Consider the following 27093-nt stretch of genomic DNA (forward strand, 5'->3'; position numbering starts at 1 on the left):
AACATGTTTTAGTTGACTTCAGATGAAAGAGAGGCCTGTATTAAGCATATAATATTCTGATCTGATTCATTAAAAAGACAATGAATCTCCCAAAACAGAAAATATCTCAGCAAAACAGTCACTAAGGAAGATCTTTGTAAATTCTAAATTTATTTCCACTTAGAGAATCCAATATGTATGCCTGGACCTATAAAATAAAAAATAAACTTTGGGGATGGGAGCTAAAGTATAACAGTAATGTAAAAGATTATTCTATTGGTTATCAACTGAAAATTATGCATATAAAAATAAATAATTTCATTATTTTAATTTTTCTAAACCATAAAGAATGGTTAATTATGTCATCAGCATGATCAAAATAGTAAATTGGATATGAATTAACTGACTTAAATGTCACTTGGTTTCCTGTTATGGAGTATGCAATTTAACTAGTGAAGGAGATCTGTTTAGCCTTCTGAATATCCAAGCGGATTAGGGATGAGGGAATATTGCAAAATCTTCAAATTCTGCATCAGTTCTAAGCACTTTCTCTCTTACCTGGGCTTACATACTGGCTTTATTATTAAAATTTATTTTGGGGAAGTTCTTGCAGGCCTAGAAGGTATTTCCCAATTTAAAACGCTTATAGATAAAAGGTCAGGGCATAGGAGATGAGCAAATTAATAAATAGACTAGGATGTCAGATAAGGAAATGTAATGAAAGCAAGTGTTCCACTCATATGCAGTCAGCAGTAGTAATCATTTTTCTCTATCTGCCTGGCACAAACTCACCTTGTTTTTTTTAACATAGTGCAGCATGGCTTTGCACTAAAGACAGATGCACCTAGTTAGGCAATTTTCTGAAGAGATCATACTATAATGCTAAAAACTGATGCACCTAGTTAGGCAATTTTCTGCAGCAAGGGATGATACTATAATACTAATCTCCCTATGCATAGAGCTCTTGAAGGATCACTTTAAGCAAAGGATCTTTGTCATGTCAACTGGAATGAACATTCAAGACAAATTTCACTGTGTACTGAAGTGCACCGAAAGGATGATGCATGGGCAGAAGACATGAGAGAAGCACTTTTTATTTCTTTGTTATAGGTCCAATGATAATGGTCTTGAGTCCAGGTTTCCCATGTGCTCTCGAGATGCAAGAAGAGTCAAAGCTCTTTCTCCAGAAAAAGACCTTGGAAGATTAAGCATACTCTTGGAGACTTTCTTTCTCTCATAAAAGCTAAAGATGCAGTGTGAAAAACAAAGACCATTTGTTGACTGCATCAAGTAATCAGTTATTTTCATCGTCAGTATATTAATATATATCAATTCAGTATATTTTTCAATCATAAATTGGTATGTGTAATCAGGTTTAAAGTCTTCTAGGACAGATCTTCTGAAGCTGCTTTCCATACTTCTGACAGTAGGAAGAACTTAAACTCTCTTCATTTTTCCAGTATGACTAGTTTATAACAGATGATTGGTCCCAACGATTCCTTACTAGTGATGAGCACTCTGGGCTGCTTTATTGTTGATTATGCATTTGAAGAATATGATGTAGAGCATTTTTCTTCTGTAGAATAGGCTACCTGCATCCACGGAGATGCAAGTTAATGGGCTGCTGACCAACTGTGAATTATTAGCGTGAAGTTGCTACTGATAATGATTATTTGTTTAATTGCTGCTTCATGATACAAGTAACAGATAAATATTGATTCTGGAAGATTTGCTTCTTTGAGCAATGAAACTTTTGAAGTCCAATGTTTTTCTTGACATGTATGCCCTTTGGTTGGATTGTCTAGCATCTAAGGATGCAGAGTCTTTTCCTACCCTTTTCTCCTATGGTATCTGTCCTTTACCTGGTCTTTGATATTCATGGAACTTGAGTTAAATTCTCTGAAATAACTATCTTTAATCAGATTTGGTTAAAATCAACCAATAGACTTCTAAGTAATTGAGGGAAAATAGAGAGACTGAAAAGGAAAAAATCTTCCATATTTGTGTCTCCCAAAATACCTGGAAAAAGCTTTCTGATAGCAATGTCATAGTATACACTGACGAACTTCAAATATAAATAATTTCTCAACACAGGGAGGTGTGTGATAAATCCTCAAAAGCACTCCAGATACCTGCCTGTATTCTTGTTTATGATCTCATTTTCTTTAATGGAAAATAAGATTAATGAGGTGTCTGTTCATCTAGGCTAAAGGTTCAGCATTGCAGATGGCCATATAAAAAAACAATACTATCTGCTCACGTAGCTGAGTTGAAATCCTTAGAATGACATGGCAGAAACAGGGGTAGTAAACATTCTGGACAGCAATAGCTGTGGGCTCATTTTCTCTACGGTTTTATAGTGTCCATTCAGCTCTGATTTTTCACTGGTGAGGGAGAAGAACAGCACTGTCAAGTGACTAGTGATCCCACTGCCTTGCCATTATTTCTGCTGCCCATGTAGCTCCACTCCACTGAAAGCACTGCCTGTGATTTCATTTGAATACATGGTGATAAAAGATTTGTCCAGCCTCAGCTGAATGATAAAACATCTGCTCAGTGTCATGGGAGTAAGTATGTCCTTCCTTATTCTCCACCACATAGTCCTGCACCGTTAAGGCAGCAGAAATGCTAACGTTGACTTCAGAGGCAGTAGGACAGTGCTGGACGGCTCTAAGCTTGTTGAAAGTTAAAATGTAACAAGATGCAGCAAGGCATGCTTTAAGCACAAGCTAAATGGTCAGCCACCCAGGACAAGCTGCCAGGAGCTGTGACTGAGTTGAACAAGCTGCCGGCTGCTGAGGTCCCAGTGGACTGTAAGACATGATGGCTACTTCTGGGAAGATGGCTGCATCTAGCAGTGGTGTTATCCCCTCCACCAGGGACAGCAAGCTGAGTTCCTCAGAACTAGCTCCAGCTACTGCACCTCCCCATCTTTTTATATTTCCATTCCCCTCCTGTGGCCAGAATGACTGGCCCTTAATGCTTGGAGCATCTAATGAGCTTTTGTCTATCTTACTGAGGAGACTCCAGCCAGCTGTGATGCAGAGAGAAAATGAAATGCAGTATTTTCCTATGAAAAGTTACTCACTGCTGTTGAAACACTTCTACGCTCTCCCTAGCTTAACTGCTGCAATCCTTTTAGTTTAACACATCCTTTCCTATATACATGCACTTAGGAAATTATTCCTTTCTTCCCCACCTGTAAACCATGCTGAGACCTCTTTTGTTTGTTGCCACATTAAATGAGAACATGTTGTGCTTATGCCAGGAAATAACAAATACCAATCTATTGTCACTTACTTTTTATATGGCTACTTTTATCTGAGGATATTAAATCACCTTAGGACTATCAGTTAGCTGAGAACAGGTTTTACTGCATCTCTGAAGTTAAAAAGTAGTGAAATAAGAAGACGTCAAATATTTATCCAAATTTTCATTGCCTTTCTTTTTTTGTGGTTTTTTTTTTTTTGTATTTTGTTTTGTTTTTTCATTGACATTGCAAAGCTCAGTGAACTCTCCCAGACTTTGCATCCCAGACTACACTATATGTAATCTGATTGTCATAGATATAGAGGGGCACTTCAGGTGAGGATTGTGTCCATCTTCCTACGCAACTGGTGGTCTGCGGCTTTGCAATAGAATCACCAAGCTGGGCCACACTGGCATATGCCTTTCTACTTACAATAAGAGCATGTTCCTGTGAACAAGATGGTTGCATGAAACTGCAGTATAATTCCTGTTCGGCATTCTAGAGAGCTCAAAGGGGTTTCATGTTTCTTGAACACGTATTCAACACACTTCCAGGAACGAAGCCTTTCCCAAGATTTGTGATGGGAGAGGGGAAGGGATTAAGATAACTTTTTTATACCCTGTTGCCATTTAAACAAACTAGAGCAAACCAATATTTTGAGCTTGAATGAAAAGTTCTTAGATATGGCTGTGATACTTTGATTATGTCCTTATATATTCTAGGCACTTTGCTGTCAGGTGGAAAAGTTAGATAGAAATGCTATTAATATTTGAATTTCATCTTTAGTAGAATCTGCACAGGCACAACTGTCCACTGTCTAGCAAATCGAACAGTACCTTCTTGTCTTTAAGAATGTGCTTAAAATCATTGTTCTATGTATTTTCTGTGCTTTGTTGGATTAAGACAAAATACTCAATGCTTCTAAGCGCTCAGTGCTGCTCTAGAGAATCTCCTCATGAAGGATGTGAGATAGTTGTATGTCATGAACTTGCTGAAAAATCATCATGATGATGTTGTGGGTGCCTTCCTTATGGGTAGGTTTATCTCAATGAATGTCTCTGTCCTGTCATTTTGATACCTTTCTCATTACCATCACTCACTTGTTCAATGCAAAAAACCCTGATTTTTTTTTTCTGCTGTCTGAGTGATAGGGTTATCTAAATTGTTCTTCTTGGTGTAGTGCTGCAATTCATAATGTTATGAGGAAAACTATTTGTTTCCCATTTCACCATAAATTAAGGCCTTATATTTGTTTCTAGTGGATTTATTTGAAACAGTTCAAAACTTTTAATGGGAGTTGGGTACTTATTTGTCCTCCCATGTCTTTCCCTTATGTCGCTTACCTTTGTAATGCCCTCAGAAGAGTATGGATAAGATTTTCAGCAGCAGTGGGATGACTTTCAGCTTCCACTAATTTTCATTTTTTCCTTCTTAATTGCTTTGATGCTTTAAAAACCATATCATTTGTTCATGAATGTTTTTAGACCAGTATTGACCAGCTACCCCACAGTGTTAGGGGTTTCACCACCTTCCCCAGATTTCTTCTGCTGTAGCATTTTTTACCTTGAGGTAACTGAATTCTTTGGAAACTTAATTTACCAACAGAAATAATGGCATTCATGAATGCAAGCTCATTATCACAGGAATCCCTTTGCAGCATCTTAAAATAAAATAAGTTTCATAGTTATGCCAGTATAGAAAGACACAAATATTCAGCAATAATTCTATTTTTTAAATGGCACTTAATTTCTTAATTTGTATTTGATTAGCTGTGAGTTGTTAGCTATGTTAAACTTGTATCTTAAATTCTTATGATATTTTAGGTCAGTTGTAGAAAAGAAATCATGCATACTGTCATAAACTTACATTTAAATGGTTTGCTTTAACAATAAATCATTCTGTATAGACAGCTTGTAGGAAGATGAAAAAAATAAAGAATTATTCTGGGGTCAAAATCAGTATAAAATTCACATCAGCGTTAACATAGAAGATATATTTGAGTGTGTTATTTAGTAACTTGAACATTTTCCACATTCAGTAATTCCATGTTATAGTAAAAGGGATGATTTATCAAAATCTACTGCACAATCAATTTAGAACAACAAAATAGATGACTTTATTTGCCTGGCTTCAGTGTTATTGAATTATCTACGTGAAATGGTGTAACTATGTAAAATAAACTGCTTCATAGGAGGCATCTTCTGAAAAATATTAGTATTACTAAGCACTTCCCCCCAGTTCTTCAAAAAGGTGTCAGTTCAAGAAAGTATATAAATTTTAATGGGAAATTATAAATTTTTGGGCACTAATTGAAAGCCCTGAGGTCATTGTAGTTTTATTCTTGAGTTATTTTCAAAACTTCAGTCATAAGAGGTGAGATTTCCAAAAGTGTTTAAGTGATAAAAGGCTAAAGTGTATAAACTGTTGATTCTCCAACTCACAGTCTGGAAGTCTGGAAATGTACAACCACCAGCTGCAGGAGGTGGAAGGGATGTCCCAGAGGAAGGTTCCTGGCACTTCTGCCATGTGTTGTGGCCTCTGATGCATGTCCCACTGGTCCCTGCCAGAGTCCAGAGAGCTGGCTTTCTTCTGCTCTCTCCTAACAAGTTTTATGTTCCTCTTAAAATGGAAGAATAGAAACCTCATAAAATACATAAGTAGGTAAATGGCAAAAAGAAATGTTACAAAAATATTTTATTCTTAAATTGTAAACCATATGTCATAATCTGTGTTATGAGAAGTTAAAACATCACATGAATGATGCATTTTGACTTTACTGGTCTGTTGTGGCAGAAATTTACTCTTTCTGGCAGGTTAGTGGACGTAGATGCAAAACTGCTCTGTCAAAACATTTCCTATCAGATTGACTTAGGATCACATGCAGTTGAACAAGATAGACATTTGTAGGTAATGTACAGCTGGATTTGCAGAGTTATCTGAGAAGGTGAGTGAGGGTTGTGGAAGCTGGATGTCTAACCAGGGGCCAGGTTTGTAAATCCTAATAAATACTTAGCTGTGTTGTTAGGACTTAGACTGATACCTCACAGGAGAAAAGATGCTCAGTCAGACTTAGAATGAGTTCATGCTGAAACCAGAAATGATACTGCCACATTAGGTGGGTAGTGAAGGAAAACCAATTTCAAGTTCTGATATGGTGCTAGCTCAGCTTGTCTGCATGGTGCTCTATCATCTAGGTGTGCCTAACTTTGGAGAAGTAATTCTGATAATACCAGTGAATTATTAACTGTTTTTTTTTTTCCCTATTATAAAGATAAATGCATTAAATAATCATTAGAATGACAGGGAAAGGAGAGGAGCATAAAATCAGAATCTGGGTATTTTTGCTGCCAATGTTCCTTGACTTTGGTCTGGAGCTCTAGCACAGTATCTATAAGATCCCTCTTATTGATTAAAGTTCAGTTAAAACTGAAGGAAATGGGTAGAGAAGCACACTATCATGGATCTGTATTCTGGGAATGGGTTTTAAAGTGTATGCTTAAGAAATTCCATCTACTCCCTGCCCTAAAGGCAGGAAGTTATTGTAATTCTTCAATTTGCAGATCATGCAGGGAGTAATTAAGCATTTTTATTTTGTGATAGGTGTAAATTAAAAAGGAATGTCAAATACCCAGAAAGCACCTCACTGAGTTTTTTTTGTAGGTATGTGATTGCTTTTTGTATCTGAAAAAGTTTAGATATCCAGGAAAAAACAGTGTTGCACTTTGTGTATATTTATAGCTTTTCATACAAGACTGTCCAAGGACCTGAAGACACATAAATACTAATAAACAATGTTAACAACATTGGTGTGAATCCCCTGAAATTTCTTGTATTCAACCCTCATGAAACACCTTGCTTGCCAAACATGAATGCTCATGCGATGCACTATATTTAGAGAACATCTGAGGGCCATATGAACACCTGAATTTGATATTGAACAAAAGTGATCATGCTTTAACACTTATATCTGTTGTTCACTCTTTGTTATTTACTGTTATCTATTTTCCTGCTTAGGATGTTTCAGGCATCTCTTTGGACAGCAGAAAAAAGACAAGTCAGTTGTCTTAGATCCCAAATCACATGCGATGAATAATGGCTAGCAGGCAGTTAAAGGGGACAGTTTGGAAATCCTCAGGAGGGCTGAAATGCATTCACCAAAACTTCACCTTTATCACTGAATATGACAGAAATATTTGTTTGCTAGTGTTACAGAAATAAAAAAGTTTGTGTTCCCTTATTAAACCATTGTCAACCCCTGCCCAAATACAATGTTCTTCCACCTCCCTAGCACAATGGTTTGAGGTTAATGTGAAGCAAGGCTCCCAAACTTTTTGAAATTGAATTTTTATATCTATATATTTTCAGGCAGATCTATAAACTCTAGTGATCTGTCTGTCTTAAAACAGCAAATCAGGGACAAAACCAGAAACAAAATCTAAGACTTAATTCTGGCTCTCCAGATCTAAGTAGTAGGTTTTGGTGGCTGTTTTATAATCTGTAAAAGAAAATGAAATTACATTAAAGGGAATATTAAGCTCAAAGCTTTGCAAGATTTTAATGATATTATAGTTTGTTTTAGTAGAGAAATATAATGTTACAAATAAAGCTTTCAAAAAGCAGTAGTATGTAAATATTTTTCATATGTCGATTTACCATTTTCCTTTGTAGCCCTTTGTACCTCTTGCAAGTCTAATGCATAATTTTTAGTAAGAGATACCAGCCCTGTACTGCCTGGAACATCTTTCATGATCTAATTTGATTGCATAGAAAATAGAGAACGCAGTAACTGACCAGGCAGGCTTTCTTAGATGTTTAAAAAACAGAGTTTAGTCTTTCCACTTATGAATAGAGTAATAAGCACAATGTGATATCCTGTTTCCCAGGTAATAAAATTAGAGGCCCTCAGAGTTAAATATTCAAGTCTGCAACTGCTGAAAAAAGCAAACAATCAAAAAAAGATGTTTAAATCCTCAGCTGCTTGGGCAAAGTGTCAAGTTATATTGGTAGTAAAAATGTCCCATCATACAGCTCTTCATGCGAAGCCTGGATTATTTAAAAAATACCCTAATCTAATTACAGCCTTCCTTTAGCTGTTACTTATGTGTACAATTATATAAAAGGTTCTAAAGACTCCCCAAATTCTTTTTGATAACTGGTTGTTTCTTTCCCACCTTCCCCTTCATCTATTGTGAAATCAGATAACCTAATATCGTTTCCATCTATGACTGCTTGTGAAAAATGTGTGAGCAAGGCTTTGTTAAACGGTTAACTCCAAAAGAAAAGGAGCTGGGTCTGATAACCCAAGAAATCTCATCTAGTCTCCTTGACCTATGAAATGTCTTGGCTCAACTACAAGGAATACGTCAGAATAATTACTGAAAGAGAGAAAAAGCCAAATGACTTTCAGTCACTGAATTGCCATGAATCCTTTTAAAAATAAGGTCTAATTGACTAAAGCATTATTTATTTTCAAGTCTTGTAATTGTATCATTGTCATGGAAGCTTATCAGAAGTACCAAAGCTGACTATTGGTATAAAATGAACCTGGCTTATGTTAAATCCCCAATGAGTGGGGATATCTGTTCGTGACAGATAACACTACCAGCTAAATGGCCATCCAAAACGCCTAAGTCTTTTAAAATAGAAACAAAAGAACAAAAAAGCCTTGTTTAGTTTTCAGACAGAGACCTCAGTTTATACGTGGACAAGAGATTCTTCCTGTTTAAATGACAAGCGAGCTGGGATTTTCCAGAACTCTTGTTTTAAGTTCATATCATCAAAGTCAAAAAGATTGACTGGAATAGCAAGCTGAGTGAGGCTGAACCTCTTCGAAAAATCTATCTCATTCTCCAGCATGAGGAATAGAGATTGCTTTTTTGTCTGTGGAACATGTGTCCAATGTAGGATCCTATGATTCCTTCCTTCTTCAGGTAAAAATATTCTAGAACATAAGAAACTTCTGAAACTGGGTCAGTGCCTTTGGCTTTGTTTTAATATGCCCAGCTGGATTTTTAAATCTACTTAAAAATCTAGTCTATAAAATGTACCTAGGAGTTGTGCTAATGACGAGCTAAAATAAGGAGGCTTGAAAACCACTAGAAAAATAGAATTAGGCCAAAAATGTTAAATGAAAAGAAAAGGGGGAAGCACGTAGTTAACTTTGAATATATTTTGACTGAAGTTTTGGAGAGGCTACAGACAAGACTAAGACATATTGGCTGTACAGCTGTTGTTTTTCAAACAACCCATCCCCTGCACTTCCCCTGCCAGTCCCTTTCATAGAAGATTTTGTACTTGGACGTTTTTTATGGCACTATAATGTAATGCTTTGTCCTCTTTTTTTAGCTACAGTTGCCAGTTGTGGCAAGCTGTTTGATGCTTTCAACATGTGAAATAAAAGACCTTGGAGATAAGGCTGATGGTATCAAATTCTTTTAGATGGTAATTTGTGCCATATTTGAACTGTAGCCTTCAAAGCTGAAATGCTGTATAAGGGCGATGCAGCTGTAGAAGTATATAAATGCCCAGTTGCTTTTCTTGTAGATTGGACGTGATTTTTATTGATGTTTGTAAATTTGGTAGTGAGAGCAAAAGTTGTCTAGTGCAAATATATTATAATACTAGTGTCTCGCCCCTCATGTTTTTTTCTCCTGTTGATCCTATAAAACAGTTCTGTAGGAAGGAACACAGCTGTTTCTCTGCACAGATAGCTGCGTTCACCTCTTTTCTCCATGGGAGACATTTGGACAAGATGGAAATTTGAGGTTTGAGAAAGGGTAGACAGTCTTATTTATCGTGATGTATGTACAAAATGAAATTAAAGATGAGACTGTGACACAAGGTAGCCTGAAGACAGTGACAGTCCATGAAAATATCCTTAATCTCTGTAGTCTGTATTTATGGGTAGTGGTGGTGTGCTAGCAAATTTTACCAAAAAATACTCTGAATCTAATTTTTACGCTTAGTTTCTTTTTACCATCCATTTAAGGATTAACCTAATAAAGTTTCAGGCCAACTACTTGTCTGTTCCTACAGATGAAAACCATGTCCAAACACCTGTGTGTATAAGACCGACTCAGCTGTGCTCAGTTTTCCCAGGAGTCTGGGAGGCCGTAGCTGTGAGAAAGGGGCTGTGCATGTACTCAGTAGCGCAGAAGCTGGAGGGAGACACACTGACATGTGTTTGCTCAAAGAGGTAGGAAACAGGCATAACCTCACCAATAGTCTCTTCCTCTAGACACTGCTTAGATGAATCCCAGAGGTTACAAAACCACCTGGGTTTAACCTTCCTCCAAAATCCTCTGCAATTTAACTTGAAAGAGCATTGCTCTGCTGGGTCATCTCATTCCCACTGAGAGTTGCAGAGGTGCAGCCATCTCAGAGATACGCAGAAGAGCACCAAGGTCCTTCACAAGAAAATCTTTCTTACCATCAGCTTTACTGAAAGCCCAGATTTGTTAACTGTCCTTATAGAGGAGCTTCCAAGGGTGATAATGTTGCTGGAGGCAGTCTGATTATGGAAGGTGTGATCATTTCTGCTCTGCTTGGCATAGCTCTTTGGCAGCTTTCCTTTCTAGCCACTGACTTGGTCTCTTTCCTTTCCCCTGAGATTCAACATGGAACTGTATAAACTCACTCATGAAAAGAAAGTTGGTGGGGTTTGTTGTTATTTAAAACAGGAGTGTTTTGTAGTGACAGGCAATTAAAGAGATGGCGCTTTCTGAACATGACATATCACCTAGTAATGTCATTGCACATAACGGGGGCACCGTGCTGTGAGACATGCGATGGCTTGTGATATGTCATGAGGCAATTTAGTTAGAAATTAACTTGTGTCTAATCTGATCAGTAGGCTGTTTCAGGTGATTCAGTCAATGCAAAAGTGTGGATGGAGGGATGCTTTTTAGTAGGTAGGTGAGGGAAGGTGACTAATTTGCATTTTTAAAGCTAGAGATAGCAAAGTTTTGTCTTTCTCTTGAAACTGCCTTCAAGATTTTAATTGTTGTTCTGATCAATACTTCTAACTGTTGAACTTTTCCTTGAAGGAAAGAAAAATAGAACAAAAATAAGTATGTGAACAGTTGCATACACCCAATTATCACACAGGAGACATTAAAGCCATACTTTCAATAACATAAATCAGCACACTTGTACTATTTTTAGTGCAGTCTCATAGTTTCATTGCTCTGAGTGCTTAAATTCCAGGTTCTTATATGTATGTTTCATAATCACTTTGAATTACTATAATGTTTCAGTTTTCAAATTTATTCACTAGACAATATTCATCAGGCAAAACAGGGGTAAATACAGCCAGGGATTTAAATTCTAGTGGTTATTTGGAAAATGTACATATGACATATCAGTAGAGATGTTTCTCTGTATTCACTTTAGCCTTCTCCAAGGCTTCTAGGTGTTTTTGTTTTATCTATTACCCTTTCAAATTTGTTATTTAAAATCTGCTCAAATGGACCCAGAAATGTTTTTCATCTAAAAGTGGGAAATAATAATTTTGTTTTAGTCTGTATATATAGATTTTGTAAAAATAGTGTTTTAATGAACCATAAAATTGATTCAGCTTTTTTGTGACCTTTTACAATTCTAAAGAAAGGAGTTGATGATTTGGAATTTAACCTGCTATATTGTTCGTGTAACCTGGATATTGCAACATTTCATGGCGACTGATACCCAGAGATCCAAATACATAAGCAGTTACACGTGTGTTGAAAGTAACTGGTTTTTTTTTCCCATTGCCAAATGAGAAGTGGAGGACAAAAATAACCTAAATAGGGAAATATCTAGAAAACAGAAAATTACAATAGAATTAGATTTTTAAAAGGCAGCAACTTCAAGTTTTAATAAATAAAATAACAATGTATAAAAGAATTTGCTTTTTAAGTGTGTATCATTTTTAACTTGAGAGTATTCCTAGCATTGACTTGACTGCATTTAACAGGAAAATATGATGATCTTGATACTTAGACCAGGTGCATGTTCTGTAGGACTACTGATGAAATAATTTAGTTTAGTGACTAAGAATCTATACTAATATTTTTATTTAATATTATCTTGCTCCACAAGTGGCCTTATATAATTCAATGGGACCTTTACTGGAGCAAGATGTTCCCACAGCTGAAGGGTAATCACACAATTATCAGTTCCTTCCTCTAAAATTAAGATCTAATTTTGTGTTTCCTTTACTTGAACAGCCTTGTTTACAGGGTTCAGTTCTTGATTTTTAACATGTGAAAGGGAAAGGGGTTGGAGTTTTATATTGGACTGATGATATTTCTTTTAGTAACAAAATTTTACTTTTCAGAACCTACATATTAATGTACATTGAGAAACTTTCCTGCTTTTGCACCTGTAAAATATCATTGAGTGTGTATGGCACTGTCAGAATGACAGTGTCAATTACTGTTAATTCCTGCAGTGGAAGATGACCGTTTTCCTTGTTATGCCAAGAAGAGAGCGAGCACTCTGCTTCTGCTTAACACTGAAGGTTATTAGTGACTGATGGCTTTCAATACTCACCATGGTCATTAAATGTGTCAAATTACTGTCAGCTGCAAGAGGCAAAGAAGCTGCAAAAAAATTTTTCTGACTTTTGGAGAAATGAATGCAGATGGTTGGATGAATCTTAAAACCACGGAGGTTTTGCTGAGACCTCAAACCATACTGAGTTTGCAAACCTTGCTGCTCCTTTTTGAAGCCTAATATTTTTTCATTGTGCCCTTCCAAAAGAAATGTTTCCTCCATTAATAGCAGTCCACACTAAATCTAAACAAACCCTTATAAACAGAGAGGGTTTCGATGTTTCTCCATACCATCTTGTTCCTAGGTCTTCTGTAAGAGTCTGAATTTTAGAAGCAGACATGTCTATTTCCTGCTAGCAGCCAGTTAAGATTTTCTCCTCTGAAAGGAAGCATCACTGACAGTGCTTGTTGATATATCTGTAAAGTACTGTGAACTTCATAAAACTATAGTAATATATATTTTTAATTGATTAAACCTGTTTGGCAAACAGACAAAAATGCTAGTGATACAAAGAGAGAGGGAAGTGGAAGAAATGGGAACCAATTTATTAATTAAAAAACTATTTCATTGAGCTCACATAAACAAAAATCTTCCAGTCCTTTCCAGAGCTTCTTTACACAATTATATCTTCCATCAACTAATTTTTAGTTGAGATTTGTCTTTTGTCCTCTGCCAGTGCTTTACATTTGGCTTATGCAGAGTTCTTGAACATCTTACAGCTACCATCATGTCATGATCCTTGTTCATTTGAGTCAGAAAAGGCATGATTTTTGAAGCAAGGTGCTAGGTTGTATGCATAAAATTTACAACTACCTTGTTAAAAGGTCAACAAACCATTCTTTTTATCCCATCTGAGCACATTTTCCTGCAGGTTATAAACTCCTATCCTACTCTACTGTCCCTTTGTAACAATCAGTGAAAGGAAAAGTCTGTTTAGCTCTTCCTCTGGTACATTTGTCACTATCTTCTCCCGAGATCTATTCACAAAGGTTTCCACTTCTTCGCTTTCCTCTCTATTCCGCTAATAATTCCATTCATTCTACATTAATTTGTCATTAAAAATTTTGTTCCAAGCTCAATCAGTTTTTTTTTTCCACTTTCCTGAGTAGAATGCAAACCTCAAAAGCCTGACATGTATAGACTTGGCAAACGGTGTTTAAGAATATATTAGCTCATGCATTTCAATAGACTTGTTTTTGAACATCATTACAGGATTACCTTTTAAAATGTAGGATCTGTCTGTACTGAAACAGTTTAAAGGCATGAAGTCCCGTATACATCCAGTGCCTAAAATAATGTTTAAAATCTGTGCTGGTTTGTTTTTAAATACAACACAGTGCAGTTTCACCAGTCTTTTGCAGGCACCTCTAAGATGCTGTGTGACCTCTGAAGCTGTGTGAACTAGAAGCCATATTGTCAGGGTTAATGAGGCACTCAGCCCAAGCTAATAATCTCAGTTGGGAAGCAGGAGATATTAATGGAGGTTCAGAGCCTTGCTACAAGCCTATTGCTTCTGGTCAGCACATCTGCTTACAGAGAGAATATGCTCAGGCTTATGTGAAAAGATCATGGACTTCAATCTTTTTGGGGAAACTTGTAGACATGATAGTAAAAAACCAAATTCTTGGTTTTCTAAATAGTTTGAAATACGCAAAACATTCACCTGTCTGTTAACATAGCAGTGAAGTCTGTTATGCTTCTCATAAAAGAACTATTTGTTACCTCAATATTATTCTCGCTTTGCCAAGGATTTTGGTTTCACACCAAACCAAGGCCAGGTGTTTTAATTGTTAGGCATGACATCTCCCCATCAGTCATTGATGCTGAGTGAGTAGTGAACCATGTTCTATTTGATTTCTCCACCTTAAAGGCAGAGTAACTCTATCGATGTTAGTCGAGTTACTTTTGATGCATATGTGGGTGAATACAAGCAAAGCTGAAGATAATAAAGTTGTTCCATTTAAGTGAATTCCCAAATAACATCTCTACTTTCAAGACTTATTTCTGCTTTTTTGTATCCATACACTTTGAAAAAACCCACAGAAAATACCACAGTGGCACCAGAACTAAATTTGTAAGCTTAACCATTGTGTTTCTTGCAATATGGTAAAGTAGTAAGTATAATCCTTACTGTGACTGACAACTGTAATAAATCTGCGATCAGTAGGTGCAAGTGCTATATTATGTAAATTGCTTTGGAAAAAAAAAAAAGGAAGGACAACACTATTAGAAACTGATTGAAAGGCCACAGTTCTTTTCATCAGGCTACTCAGTCCACAGAGTATGAAAGTTAAAACGTCTGTGGAACATGCAATTGTGAAGAAAAAAGCTGTTTAAGAAGAAGTACTAATTAAAAAAAGTAAAATTCAAATACTCCTTAATGACTATTTTGCTAGATGAATTCTGGTATAGGGGATAACCCTAAAATATACCATTCTGTTGTGGACATCCCAGATTAGAATCGTAGAATCATAGAATCATTTAGGTTTGATGAGACCTCTAGGATCATCAAGTCCAACCGTAAACCTAAACTACGAAGTCAACCACTAAACCATGTCCCTAAGCATCATGTCTACACATCTTTTAGTACCTCCAGGGATGGTGACTCAACCACTTCCCTGGGCAGCCTATTCCAATGCTTGATAACCCTGTCTGTGAAGGAAGTTTTCCTACCATCCAAACTAAACTTCCTCTGGTGCAACTTTGGGCCATTTCCTCTTGTGCTATTGCTTGTTACTTGGGAGAAGAGACTGACACCCACTTCAATACAACCTGCTTTCAGGTAGTTGTGGAGAGTGATAACGTTCCCCCTCAGCCTCCTCTTCTCCAGGCTAAACAACCCCAGCTCCCTCAACCTCTCCTCATCAGACTTGTTCTCCAGGCCCTTCACCAGCTTTGTTGCCCTTCCCTGGACATGGTTCAGCACTTCCATGTCCTTCTTGTCCTGAGGGGCCCAAAACTGAACACAGTATTCAAGGTGGGGCCTCACCAGCGCGGAGCACAGGGGCACGATCCCTGCCCTGCTCCTGCTGGCCACACTATTGCTGGTACAAGCCAGGATGCTGTTGGCCTCCTTGGCCACCTGGGCATGCTGCTGGCTCATGCTCAGCCGGCTGTCGACCAACACCTCCAGGTCCTTCTCCACCAGGCAACTTTCCAGCCACTCTTCCCCAAACCTATAGTCTTGCCTGGGCTTGTCGTGACCAAGTGCAGGACCCGGCACTTGGCCTTGTTAAACCTCATACAATTGGCCTTGGCCCATCAATCCAGCCTGTCCAGATCCCTCTGTAGGGATCCCTTCTACCCTCAAGCAGATCAACAGTCCCACCCCATTTGGTGTCATCTGCAAACTTACTGAGGGTGGACTCAACCCCCTCATCCAGATCATTATTAATGATATTAAATGAACTGGCCCAGTACGGAGCCCTGGGGGACACCACTTGTGACCGGCATCTAACTGGATTTAACTCCATTCATCACAAATCCTTGGGCCCAGCCATTCAGAAACAGAATAAATGTGCTGTCAAATATCAAATACCTGTGAGAGCTCAGTGTGGCTTCTTTGCTGCTTCACAAGAGCTCAGGCAATTATTAAACTTCTCTCATCTTGTTAGACTTGTAGCTGAACTATATGACATGCTGTTGCTAGATGGTAAACACTAGGCCTTCTGTCAGTCATTTCCCTTTTATAATCTGCCTGCTTTCTTCTGTCAGCATCCGTGCTGTTTGGAGTTTACTTACTGGTTTTTGTCTCTCCCAGGGGTAACTCATGTGGTGTTGATTGGTCTTCATCATCCAGTCTGTTTCTGTCCATGTTTGTCCACATGATGATGTTTGTCTGGGGTGGTTTTTCTCCCCTGTTGTTTATTTAGTTCATTCTCAAGATGAATGTCACTTAAATTTTACACCTGTTTTGTTTCTTGCTCTGTTGCAACCTAAAACTGTAATTGTCCCTTCTGTGAATTCCATAGCAATAGCTCTGCTGAGTTCTGTTTGATTGGTGAGACAAAATCATTTACACATCCACATTTCTTAAAACCTCTTTATGTCAGTTTAAAACCAGTACGAATTGGTACTTGGTAGTCATGTGAGCCAAGAATCTGAACAATAAAGTCATATTCTGTTTTGCAAATCAGTAAATTCCTGTTCCTTAAAGTGTGTTTTGGCTTGCAGACCCACTGCCAATCTACCTGCTGCTTGTCAAGGTGTTAGACACCTTTTCCAGATCATATTTAATAATGCAGCTTCATAAGGTGACCTCTTTTCTGCATGAATGTTGAATTTGACCTTCATTTTGTTGAGCTCAGTTCATTACATATTCTCTCTTGCTTGCTTCTGCACTCTCTAGGGAACACTCTCATTTCAGTGCACAAGAGGTTTCACTGCTAATGAAAATCCCTAAGCACCACAATTAAAATTTACTCTGCTGTGCTCAGTGTATGAAAAAGAACAATGTATATTGCAGTTAATAATCTAGATCTCATTAAAACCAACGAGTTATTTATTTCCACATCAAGTCAAAGTCATTTACATGAATACATCTAAAGGGTTAAAGAAAATGAGCCAGATCCTGGCATTAGACAGGAATAGGCTGGAATCACAGACATCTGTTCCAATATAACTTAGTAAAAATACTGCTCCAAAATAAGTGACTCCAGCATTTCTTTCTTCAGATAGTCAGAGCAAGCTAATGTCACCGTTACAGAAAAGCAAGACTTACTCCATTGCTGTGTATCTCAATTTCCTTATGCTGTTTGACCACTTCCCATGCTAAGAATACTGTCTGACATGACCGTCTAGAAATATTTTAGAGTAAAAGGCTTTCCCTATAAAATCTATTATGGCTATGTCTTTAATTGTTCTGATTAGAATTGAATGAGTTTCTAAAACAATTTTAATTTGAATGAGTAAATAAATGATCTGCGTATGATGGAGAGAAATGGTGCAGAGGGATTATCTCTGTCCTTTTTGGTAAATCTGAATAATCATTTGTGACAGAGCTGTCTCTGATGTAAATACTTCTGTATTTCATATCTCCATGCATATCTCTCTGTCTTTCATTCTTCCTCTCTGTTGAAAACTGTTCTCTGAATTAACGACAGTTTAGCAATGGTAGAGGTCCGACTCATCTCAAGTTATATCTCATCATCCTGATACACAGTCCACAAAAACTGTAGGGAAAGCAGCTGCCCTTGCCTTCTGAGTCACTTATGCGGAGCACCTATGCAAGGCCTCTCTGATGCTAGAAAGGAAGTCTAAACATGCCTTTAAGCCAATACTTCCCCATTTCTTTCCTGTACCAAGAAAGAAGCCTGAGCTTCTTCCCACTCACAGAATCTCAGGCAAGGATCTACCCCACTGACATTTCCTGAGGCAACCCACCGGGTGATGCTACAGCAGCGACGGCTGTGACGTTCTATTTAGTATTTATTCTTTAGGAATGTGTCCGAGAGTCAAATCCCCTTCTCTGCCAAACACTAATTCTTGGCATCTCTCCCTTTGACTTCAAGCCTCCGTATAGGCAGTAGTCACAACACCAGTAGCCTTTATAGGCTGTGTTTCACTATCATCTCTGTTATAACTACATTGTAATTTTAAACAACTGGAAAATTAACCAATTTCCATATATTTAAAAGGAAGATCCATACTTAATTACAGTGCATGAGGGTATTCTGCATATTTTTTGTTTAACATAAGTAAAAAATAAAAATTTTAGAATTAGAATGGGAATTGAATTATTCTTAAGTCTTAAATAAAATTAATAGTAATGGTAAACTATAATGAAAGTGAGATGTGTGTCTCATGAGTATTTATTCAGCACAGTAGTAACTCATTTTAGTTTTTCATTATAAATTTAGTTCTTTATTATAACTTTAAAGGTGCAAAAGAGAACACATTTTGTTTGTGAGATATACACAAAAAGTGTGCTTAATTTCTTAGCATTTGATACCCTTTGACTGAATCTATAGATATCTTTCCCTTAGGAGGACTTTCAGAGGTCTGAGTCAGACTTTAAGGCTGGACTCTGAAACTCTCAGAATACATAGTTAGTGAGGCTCAATGTTCGTAGAAGTTCCAGGAAGAACAACATTGGAATTCCCAAATTCCAATTACAGTTTTCCTTCAGGAACAATGAAAGTACTAGAAGTCTTCAGGGTAAATATATCCAGTGAAGAGATTTCAATCTGTGACTTTGACAAGAAAACACTTATTGAAATCTTAACAAAACATTAGGAAATCTGAAAGTCGAATCTCTAGTTTCTTAAATTCATATTATAAGTGAACTGAGGATTGTTACTGGAATATTTCATATGCAGGTAATTTATTTACTAATTTATTAATAGAATTTGAAGTTTAAAATTCTTTTATTTAAGATTAATCATCAACAATCATTTTTTTTATCTCAGAGCTTTTCCTTCAATGTTAAAAATATACTAGCATGTAAATCATAGTGTTGTAAGTTTTTAAAACTATAGAAAGACTAACGCTTGAAATTTTTAAGAGGCAGAGTTTATTACTGTTATTCTAGTAAGAAATTTTGTATTAATGTTGATGATTTCCTATTTCTAGGTTCCAACTAGGAAAATCTGAAACTGGTATAGTAGCATTGCATTATCTCCAGTGGTTTTCTGAAAAAGGGCCATTGTATGACTAAAAGAAGACATTTTTAGCGTATAATGCATATGTATGGAAGTATCTCACAAGGCAGAGAAGTTCTGCAGATACAGGGGCAAAAATGAAATCTCATTTGTGAAATAAATAGTATGCTGCAGCTTACTCATATATGGAGAAACCAGGCAAATAAATAGAGATTAAATAGGCCATTTTACATACATTTAGGAAGGAAAAGTATTCTGCTTGTTGAAGCCCAAACCAGCAATTTATTGGTTAAATGATGACCATAGGCTTGGTTGTGTGAATGCAACAGAATACAGCATTCATATCTGAATGAGTAACAAAAGAATTCTCGGAAAGGTTTTCTTTGGTTTTAGGCACACATTTTTAGGGCCATTTCTGAGAATGTGCATCTGCTTTAAAAATTGATCAGTGTTTTATCACCAAATTGTAAAGTGACAGCCTCAAAAACATTAAAAGCAAGGTGCATGTTCCTAGTATATGTAGTACCTTTGTCAAGGAAAGAGACAAACAATTCAGATATAAATTAAAAAGTATTATGTTTATGGTAATTTTTCAGAAATAAGGGATACAGGAATTTTCTACATTTACATGCAAAAGGCAAATCTTCTGACATGAGTTCACAACTGCATTTCTTCTGGTCAGCCTCCAGTGAAAAGGTTCCAAGACATGCTCAGTTTAGGCAGAATCTTTTATGTGTGCATTTGTGATTTATAATAAACTTGTGCCTCTGGGGAGGTCTTAGAGCAAAGGGGAATTTCAAAGAAGGTAATATATAAAAGCTTTTAAAGTTATTTTATACTTCAAATCTCACTGTGAGGATAAGTGACTAAAAGGACCATGATGCTCAATTACTAATTTACTATTCCTGTGCAGTGTAAGATCTTCTAGATAAAATGCATCACATTAGTGAAAAACCCAAACACCTATTCAATTAAAAGATATTGCATCAGAAAAGGCAGGAAGCATCCTCCTGAAAGTGCTGTGCAATGCACACAAAGCACTTTTACTTATTTCAATTCAATTTAAAACTCAAGCATTGTGAAAAAACCAAGCTACATTTTCCTTATCAGCACAATTTATGAAGTAGAATTTCTGGAACTGCAGCTGTTTGCTTAGTTTCCATTTTCTCCCCAGTTCTCAATAAAATGATCATGTTCATCCTTCACTAGCAGCAGAAAAGAAAGAAGAACTATTCTTCCACAGCAGCTTACAAAGTGTATTCAACTCAGATTTCCTACACATTAATACCCCTTAGTTACTCCAAACACTTTATGTTTGTGTATAAAAGTGTTCATACTGACTTTTTTTCACATTCGAGTAATTGAGTACAATATCTTTTAATGCTGTTAGAACCACAATGCAACAAAATATAAAAAGATACTCTCACTAGCTGATTCAGTTACATTTTTCATACCAAATTTTAACCCCAGAGTCTGTGAAACGTGTCATACTGTGGTCTCCAATTCTTATAAATTGGCCAGCATGACTCAGAGCTAGCAGGAGCCTTTGGAGTGGTCTGGCTGTAGTTTGGGATCTCTCTCCACAGAACAAATCAAGTGTCAGAGTGCATCTTTATGTTAGAGTGAAAAAACTATAACTTAATATTTCAAAACTTGCCATTCTGAAATAACCATAGTGAACCCACGGATAACTACATGATTTGAAACTCAGAATTACACTGTAAGCACACTGGCATTGATGGGGTGCATAGGTAGAACTAAGCCCTTAAATCTGGGATGTGCAACCGTCATCAGCTGCACTTTTGCAGAGCAACTTTTGAGTGCGTTACGAAGGCATGTGGAGCGGTAAAAGAACCATCATAGAACTGAAGAGTCACTGTGACAGTCAGTAGCAACAACTTCCAGTTTGTGGTAACCTTTACTCATGGAAATCCTCTTTGCAAAGACTGGAAGGTCTTTTGTCAGTGGGAAGCTGGGAACCAGACACTGAACCTTTCTTGGGTGCAGAGATAATAAAATACCTTTAAAGATACAGGCCTACAAGATGCAGAGCTGCAGAGGAGCACAATTAATACAGCAGATTTCGCTCTTTGTAGCACAAAGATTGTCATCTTAGAAGAAGATATTACAGACCTTGCTTCATCTGGTATTCCGAAAATAGCCTGAGCTTCTCTGGTAAAATTCCTACGGTGGATATAGCAACTTTAGCTGAGAATTGTGCTTTACTGGCAATAGCCAGCCTAGTATGAAACAGAAGAATGTCAGTGATGTATAACAGCAGAGGATTGGTATACAAGTCCTATATAATCTCCACAATCCAGTTCTCAGTCTAAGAAATTATTAATAATAACAATAACTAATAAAGAGATAGAAGCATCCCTTAAAGAGAAGGTTGCTAAAGCTTTTTGCAGCTGAACGGTGAGATGGTTTCTAAGCCAGATAGGTTGGTCAGAGTCTGGCAGAAGGGTCTTTCCCCATTGTGTTGGCTTTGGGGTGGTGTACAGGCTGGCAAAGCCTTTTACATTTCTTTTAGAAATGTTAGCAAAGTAACTAAGTGTGAATGATTGTGTTTGTCTCTCCATGCTTACCAGCTACGGTTTTTAAAAAGGTTGTCTCAGAGGACTCCCAATAAACCATGGTATGGATTCCTCCCCATTGTCTTGTAGAGCCCAGTGCTGCATTGCGACACCAGTGAACAATGTTTCACGTACTGGGGTGCCCTGAGTGGGTTAAGGTAATTTCTGTGAAGAAAGGGTGGAATACTGAGCACATGGATTGCACAAGAGAGGTTAACTCTTCCATCATTTCTTTTAGCCTTCAAAGTAAATTAAAATGCACAAACGGCTGGTGCACACCTGCTCCCGAATTCAGGTCCTACTTGCCTCATATCTTCAGCTCAGGAGACACTCACCTTTCCATATTTGTTAAATATTACTTTTCAGTATTTTTCTAGATGAATACTGCTTTCATGTGTTTGGTGTTATTCTTGGGATACATAAGCTTTTTAAAAATTGTTTGTTTACCAGAAAAGACATAAGAGGCTAAAGAGGAAAAAGATAAGAAATCTTAAATATTCTGTATGCCTTATTTATAAAAATTGGAATATGGAAATTAGGTGCATGAAATCTAGAGCTGCTGAGAAAGTGACATTTCTGTCCCAGGAGGAATTTCAATATTTTGATGTTGGCTTTCTCTTTGAGTAAAATGGTAATCAAAATATTGTTATGGCTTTCAGAATAAAACCTTCCAAAAAAAAAAAAACCCTAAATTAAGAAACACATATATGAAAATATTTTATAAAAATTATATGGAGAATCAGCATACAGTTTTTATACAAAATATTTAGAAATTAACTGGTGTGGGAACATTCTAAGATTCTTTTAATTATTGCCTCTTTGATCAAACTTTCTATTTCATTACAGTTCTTTAAATAAAACATAAATGTATTATAAACAGCTAGGGGTGTTGTGCTGTCCTGGAAGAAATCTGAGATTTAAGATATAAAATAATTTTCTGTATAAGTTGTGCTGGATTCCTTGTATAGTTTGTATAAAATGACTTAATGACTTGAAATAGCATAAAACCTTCCAGTCTCTAAATACAAGCTCCCCACTCACTGTCTCTGCTTTTCATAGACTTGCATTCTTTTGTTTCCTGCTGGTAGTCCCAGAAACTGGGTCCCAAGTTTTCCCAGTGGATTTAGATCCTGTCTAAGAGCAAAAAACCTACCTAGAGCATTACACTCACAGTCCAGCTTTTACTGCAATGATACTGAACAAAACCTTATTGCAATAAACTACTTAAAAATGTATGCTTGCATTTGCTTACTATGTTCTAAACTGCGAGCTGGACACTTCTTTAGCTTGATTTTCAGCAGTCATTCAGTCATTTCAAAGGAACGTTAGCCTTTGAAGACTATTATTGTGAAATGACTGTTAAGATTTTTATTTTGTGATACATGGACAGAAAAAATGTTTCATATTTTTTTTGTTATTTACAGTAAAATATAAGTGAACAACCTAAAAGGAGAAGGCACAAGAAGAAAAGTTTACAAGCTTTTCTCGTATGACGAGATTGGAATAAAGTAATCTGTTGCTCAAGGTCTTTGTTACATTCCAAATGTGAACAAAAGGATCGGTGGCTACCTGAAAAATTAAACGTTGGCATTTAGTACACTATTCAGAGAGATTATGCCAGAAGCAACCAGCAATTAGTTCTAAAATACCTCTGTGAACAGGTTTTCTTTTTCGAGATGAGAAATGAGACATACGGCTCAGTAGACCCAAGGTACTGCTATGGGCATGTTTAGCTTGTTTGCACATTATGAGGTCTTACAACAAATAAATAAAATAATAGAGAATATTTACAACAGAGAGAAGTGGAAGCACAAATGCCAAAATCTGTGTACTTGTCTGTTCAGACTGAGACTCATTCATCTACCGTCTGGCATATTCCATGATTGGTTCTCAGATGTTAAGAGCTTTTGTTCTCCTTGAGCAGAGGCAAAGATGCACATTCTTCTTCTGGAGATCAGGTTAGATGCTCAGACCGGGAAAGTATTAAAGCCCATACTTTCAATTATATCTGTCCAATAGTGTATGTAAATATATACGTAATATTGACTGATTAAAATATTTACCCATATCCTAAGATATTCTTGCTTAGATATGGTCTTTGAGTTTTAACTTCATGCGTTAAGTTTATTCTTAATTAAGTTAAGTTGTCTTAAACAACTTAAACATAAAGCAGTGGTTTAGCTATTATGTGTGAAGGCAGCTAGATGATGAAAAAAGCCCGGAATATGATAAGCTAGGAGTATATATCTGCCTTTCACATCAGAAGAAAAAATTTCACCAATTTTTTCTTAATTTTTCTCTGAGTTTTCTCCAGCTGCACCATTTGTTTCATGCTGGTTTTATTCCAAAGAACTGCCATGAATTAGTACCAGGCAGCCGAGAATTCATGGGGAGGTGTGTCTACAAGATGGGTGGTTTTTTGGTAGAAAACCTCAATATTTATTGATAAGTTTGGGCCAGTTTTTTTAAAGTTTATCAGCTTTTCTGAATCAGAATTAGGACCTTATTCTCTGTCTGCAAAACTGACAATAAAATACTATAAGCGCAGGTCTCAAGAGGTATTTTCAATCTTTTCTGGAGCTGTGTTTGCCCTGTGTGTTCTACGACTAAGTTCAGAATCTCTGTGTATGTGTAAATTTAGTAAGTAACAGTTAAGAGTTTAGTCTGCTTTTATGTCATTGCTTTCTCCCTCACTGGGAAGCCAACCTCTAAGGCTCTGAACATCTGCTGTCATGTAGCAGAATGGCAATGCTTGTGTCAGAGTGTAACACTGGTGCTGGAATCAGGGACAGATATAGTCTCGTTTAGCATATGGCAACATGTGTTCTCATCAGTCATTTGTCTGCTAATATGTGCCTACATCTGAATCTCAATGAGGGGGAGAAAGTGATGAGTGAAAGCCTGCCCTTGGATATATATACTTCTCTAGAATCATCACACACAAGGTTAAACAAAGATCAGTTGAAATTACTCGCTCCCAAAAGTCCACACTGCATCCTTTGTACTAATTTCTACAAGTAATTGGAAATCTAACATTTCTGACCATCAGGTCCTATGGACAACTCCTACAGGTTCTGCCATCACAAGAGGCACGTTCAAGTTACTGGTAGCAAACACTATTATATCCATAAAACATTGACTAGAAGCTGTCTCAATTGAATGAACTGTGTCTCATAAAAATCCACTAGATTCTACTTTAATAATGGAAACAGAATAGTTTTCTTTCTCTGGTATCTACTTAAATCTGTATAGAAGCTGATGAAAGGATTCACTTTACTGATAATTGCTCCATATTTCTGAGAAATAAGATGATAGAAAAAACCAGAACATCAGCTTTAAATAGTTTGGCTGAGGTGTTACAACTGAAAAATAAATATGAGATAGTCATAAAGTCAAATTGATTCAAGGCTATATGACAACACTAAAGGCTCTTCACATTGCTTTGTTTTTTCCTTTCATGACTGAACAGTATGTATAATTACGTGTATTTCTATAAATCTGTGTGTTTGAAGTTGTTATGTAAAGATTTGCCCTAGGTTAATTCATTGCATCTCAGTGGAGCTCATGTTTGGGCACTCTTCATGCTAGGTGTTAAACAGCAAGAAAGGTGGAACCGATCCAAAACTTGAAAAGAGCTGTAATCTCTACTTGATTACAATGATTTTTTTTTCTTTTGTTATAATCAGGATACAGGTTTGAAAAAATGTCAACAGACCTGATACAAGATCTACCACAGGTGTGGCAAGATCTAGTCCTAAAAGAACAATCCATCTCCTGTTGGAAAGGATGGCAAGCTTCCCATCATCATTATTTTTTCCTGGATTGGATCCTGAACTGTCTCTAAATGTGTGTGTGTTAAGTTCTACTGAGAACCTTTTCCTCAGAAAAAGCCATACTTGCACAGGTGGTTTGGCAGTTTGGAAAATGCAGTTCAACCTTTGTGTGAAAGATAAGCCCAGTGGAAATAAAAAAAAGAAAAGTAAATATAAATATAAAGTAAATATATATAAAAAGTAAATTTATATATGCATATATATAGTTTGCTACTCAAATTATTCTAATGTTTAATGCTTAAATTAGTCTGCTCTGTTTAAATGACAGTTTTGGATTTTGTACTCAAGAAATGATTTTGCAGTAAAAATGAAGGACAGCAGAATAACAAGAGTCTCTCAGCTCGAGGAGATTCCTGAGACTACCCTAATGTCTTAATGCAATGTTAGTACCATTTTGTGTTAGAAAATTATTTCTATTCCCCTGAAACAAACAATTTTATAAAATTATATCAGGAATTTTTTGCATTTCTAATGGGAATTCTGGTATTTCTGAAGATCATTTCCCAAAGAAGAGTGAGTCTTTCAGTTTTGAGCAAAGTCCAAATAATCAGTCTGCATAGATTTATGGGAGCAAAATCTCTACAGAAAAGTTCACAGAAAGGTGATACCTTGGGGAAGGAAATCCCCACACATATTTTCTTGGTGGCAGCTCTAGTTAAGAACCTTCTCTGGCTTCAGCATCTTTCCAGTGACCCCTCAGTAGTGCCAGTACAACATATGGAGCCTGATGTTGAATCAGTAGGAAGCTGACGTTAGTAACAACCCACCATTTTGGTTTTAATTACCCTCCACCCTCAGACTCTTCTAAAAAAAATGAGAGGTGAAATAGTGGTAAGAATTGACTTTTAGGGATGTAGGGTGTAGGGAAGGGGAACTGCAGGTGTTGAAACAAAAGTCCTTAGTATAAATGAGCAGGTTGAATTTTGCATTTTCTCTGTTTGTTTATTACATTGCTATCTACGTTCTATTCAAAAGCATTTTTAAGCAAATCAGGCTTTCTTGTGTCCATTCTGCAGGACAAAGAGTGGTTGCAACTACTAGCTGGAGAAAACACGTTACAAGTAAAAGTGCCTGCTGGAGTCCAGAGTGTCTGGTTTTGCACTGCTGTGCTCTGTTGGCAAAAGGTAAGTTGAAGCTGCATAGGAAGCAGGCTCTGGAAACTGTCTTTAACATAGGAGAACATTTGAAGTTAGCCAAGTCTTTCCCTGCTGCCAGAGGAGGAAATACTATCCCCACTTGTTCTTCCCAGCCCCTACCTTTTGTTTACACAAGTGCCATCCATCTAGTAATGCGAAAAAAAGCCAAGTCTGGGAACCAATCTT

The 27093-nt window shown here is 36.8% G+C and overlaps 1 long non-coding RNA gene across 1 annotated transcript in view; it reads left to right on the forward strand.

The window, feature by feature from the left end:
• Positions 1-27093, forward strand: part of LOC135315299 (uncharacterized) — a 417819-nt gene that overhangs the window by 375711 nt on the left and 15015 nt on the right. The window contains exons 3-4 of the long non-coding RNA XR_010374732.1: positions 25625-25784; positions 26788-26895. This is a non-coding gene — a long non-coding RNA (uncharacterized LOC135315299). The remainder of the gene's footprint in view (positions 1-25624; positions 25785-26787; positions 26896-27093) is intronic.

Source organism: Phalacrocorax carbo, chromosome 11, assembly GCF_963921805.1.
Source record: "Phalacrocorax carbo chromosome 11, bPhaCar2.1, whole genome shotgun sequence".
NCBI lineage: Eukaryota > Metazoa > Chordata > Aves > Suliformes > Phalacrocoracidae > Phalacrocorax > Phalacrocorax carbo.